Here is a 4,167-nt window from a genome sequence, read left to right on the forward strand (position 1 = left end):
GTCATTGATAATGAGATCACATCATTAGGAGAATGATGTGATGGACAAGACCCAATCCTAAACATAGCACAAGATCATATAGTTCATTTGCTAGAGTTTTTCCAATGTCAAGTATCTTTTCCTTAGACCATGAGATCGTGTAACTCCCGGATACCGTAGGAGTGCTTTGGTTGTACCAAACGTCACAACGTAACTGGGTGACTATAAAGGTATACTACGGGTATCTCCGAAAGTATCTGTTGGGTTGACACGGATCAAGACTGGGATTTGTCACTCCATATGACGGAGAGGTATCTCTGGGCCCACTCGGTAATGCATCATCACAATGAGCTCAAAGTGACCAAGTGTCTGGTCACGGGATCATGCATTATGGTACGAGTAAAGTGACTTGCCAGTAACGAGATTGAACGAGGTATTGGGATACCGACGATCGAATCTCGGGCAAGTAACGTACCGATTGACAAAGGGAATTGTATACGGGGTTGCTTGAATCCTCGACATCATGGTTCAATGAAGGACCTTGGAGAAGCTGCTTATACATTAGGCATCAAGATCTATAGAGATAGATCAAGACGCCTCATAGGTCTTTCACAAAGCACATACCTTGATAAGATATTGAAGAAGTTCAATATGGATCAGTATAAGAAGGGGTTCTTGCCTGTGTTGCAAGGTGTGAAATTAAGCTCAGCTCAATGTCCGACCACGGCAGAAGATATAGAAGAGATGAGTGTCATCCCCTATGCCTCAGCCATAGGTTCTATTATGTATGCCATGCTGTGTACCAGACCTGATGTAAACCTTGCCGTAAGTTTGGTAGGTAGGTACCAAAGTAATCCCGGCAAGGAACACTGGACAGCGGTCAAGAATATCCTGAAGTACCTGAAAAGGACTAAGGAAATGTTTCTCGTTTATGGAGGTGACGAAGAGCTCGTCGTAAAGGGTTACGTCGACGCTAGCTTCGACACAGATTTGGATGACTCTAAGTCACAAACCATATACATGTATATTTTGAATGGTGGGGCAGTAAGCTGGTGCAGTTGCAAGCAGAGCGTCGTGGCGGGATCTACATGTGAAGCGGAGTACATGGCAGCCTCGGAGGCAGCGCATGAAGCAATTTGGGTGAAGGAGTTCATCACCGACCTAGGAGTCATATCCAATGCGTCGGGGCCGATCAAACTCTTCTGTGACAACACTGGAGCTATTGCACTTACCAAGGCGCCCAGGTTTCACAAGAAGACCAGGCACATCAAGCGTCGATTCAACTCCATTCGTGAAAATGTTCAAGATGGAGACATAGATATTTGTAAAGTACATACGGACCTGAATGTAGCAGATCCGTTGACTAAACCTCTCCCTAGAGCAAAACATGATCAACACCAGAATTCCATGGGTGTTCGATTCATCACAATGTAACTAGATTATTGACTCTAGTGCAAGTGGGAGATTGTTGGAAATATGCCCTAGAGGCAATAATAAAAGGATTATTACTGTATTTCCTTGTTCATGATAATTGTCTTTTATTCATGCTATAATTGTGTTATCCGGAAATCGTAATACATGTGTGAATACATAGACACCAACATGTCCCTAGTAAGCCTCTAGTTGACTAGCTCGTTGATCAACAAATAGTCATGGTTTCCTGACTATGGACATTGAATGTCATTGATAACGAGATCACATCATTAGGAGAATGATGTGATGGACAAGACCCAATCCTAAACATAGCACAAGATCGTATAGTTCATTTGCTAGAGTTTTTCCAATGTCAAGTATCTTTTCCTTAGACCATGAGATCGTGTAACTCCCGGATACCGTAGGAGTGCTTTGGGTGTACCAAACATCACAACGTAACTGGGTGACTATAAAGGTATACTACGGGTATCTCCGAAAGTGTCTGTTGGGTTGACACGGATCAAGACTGGGATTTGTCACTCCGTATGACGGAGAGGTATCTCTGGGCCCACTCGGTAATGCATCATCACAATGAGCTCAAAGTGACCAAGTGTCTGGTCACGGGATCATGCATTATGGTACGAGTAAAGTGACTTGCCGGTAACGAGATGGAACGAGGTATTGGGATACCGACGATCGAATCTCGGGCAAGTAACGTACCGATTGACAAAGGGAATTGTATACGGGGTTGCTTGAATCCTCGACATCGTGGTTCATCCGATGAGATCATCGAGGAGCATGTGGGAGCCAACATGGGTATCCAGATCCTGCTGTTGGTTATTGACCGGAGAGCCATCTCGGTCATGTCTACATGTCTCCCAAACCCGTAGGGTCTACACACTTAAGGTTCGGTGATGCTAGGGTTGTAGAGATATGAATATGCAGTAACACGAAACTTGTTCGCAGTCCCGGATGAGATCCTGGACATCACGAGGAGTTCCGGAATGGTCCAGAGGTGAAGAATTATATATAGGAAGTGCAGTTTCGGCCATCGGGAGAGTTTCGGGGGTCACCGGTATTGTACCGGAACCACCGGAAGGGTCTCGGGGGTCCACCGGGTGGGGCCACCCATCCCGGAGGGCCCCATAGGCTAAGTGAGGAGGGGAACCAGCCCATAGTGGGCTGGTGCGCCCCCCTTGGCCCACCCCATGCGCCTAGGGTTGGGAACCCTAGGGTGGGGGGGCGCCCCACCTGGCTTGGGGGCACTCCACCCCTTGGCCGCCGCCCCCTCCCTAGGAGATCCCATCTCCTAGGGCCGGCGCACCCCCTAGGGGGCCTATATAAAAGGGGGGAGGTAGGGGCAGCCGCACCCTTGAGTCTTGGCGCCTCCCTCTCCCCTGCTACACCTCTCCCTCTCGCAGTAGAACGGCGAAACCCTGCTGCGGTGACCCCTGCATCCACCACCACGCCGTCGTGCTGCTGGATCTTCATCAACCTCTCTTTCCCCTTGCTGGATCAAGAAGGAGGAGACGTCACGCTGACCGTACGTGTGTTGAACGCGAAGGTGCCGTCCGTTCGGCGCTAGGATCTCCGGTGATTTGGATCACGTCGAGTACGACTTCATCATCCCCGTTCTTTGAACGCTTCCGCACGTGATCTACAAAGGTATGTAGATGCAATCCGATCACTCATTGCTAGATGAACTCATAGATGGATCTTGGTGAAACCGTAGGAAAATTTTTGTTTTCTGCAACATTCCCCAACAGTGGCATCATGAGCTAGGTCTATGCGTAGTTCTCTTTGCATGAGTAGAACACAATTTGTTGTGGGCGTAGATGTTCTCAACTTTCTTGCCGCTACTAGTCTTATTTCGCTTCAGCGGTATCGTGGGATGAAGCGGCTCGGACCAACCTTACACGTACGCTTACGTGAGACCGGTTCCACCGACTAACATGCACTAGTTGCATAAGGTGGCTGGCGGGTGTCTGTCTCTCCCACTTTAGTTGGAGCGGATTCGATGAAAAGGGTCCTTATGAAGGGTAAATAGAAGTTGACAAATCATGTTGTGGCTTTCACGTAGGTAAGAAAACGTTCTTGCTAGAACCCTAAAGCAGCCACGTAAAACTTGCAACAACAATTAGAGGACGTCTAACTTGTTTTTGCAGCAAGTGTTTTGTGATGTGATATGGCCAAAGTTGTGATGAATGATGAATGATATATATGTGATGTATGAGATGTTCATGCTATTGTAATAGGAATCACGACTTGCATGTCGATGAGTATGACAACCGGCAGGAGCCATAGGAGTTGTCTTTATTTTTTGTATGACCTGCGTGTCATTGAGAAACGCCATGTAAATTACTTTACTTTATTGCTAAACGTGTTAGCCATAGTAGTAGAAGTAATAGTTGGCGAGCAACTTCATGGAGACACGATGATGGAGATCATGGTGTCATGCCGGTGACAAGATGATCATGGAGCCCCAAGATGGAGATCAAAGGAGCTATGTGATATTGGCCATATCATGTCACTATTATTATTTGATTGCATGTGATGTTTATCATGTTTTTGCATCTTGTTTACTTAGAACGACGGTAGTAAATAAGATGATACCTCATAATAACTTCAAGAAAGTGTTCCCCCTAACTATGCACCGTTGCGACAGTTCGTTGTTTCGAAGCACCACGTGATGATCGGGTGTGATAGATTCCAATGTTCACATACAACGGGTGCAAGACAGATTTACACATGCAAACACTTAGGTTGACTTGACGA

This window comes from Triticum aestivum, chromosome 7A (genome assembly GCF_018294505.1).
Source record: "Triticum aestivum cultivar Chinese Spring chromosome 7A, IWGSC CS RefSeq v2.1, whole genome shotgun sequence".
Taxonomy (NCBI): Eukaryota; Viridiplantae; Streptophyta; class Magnoliopsida; order Poales; family Poaceae; genus Triticum; species Triticum aestivum.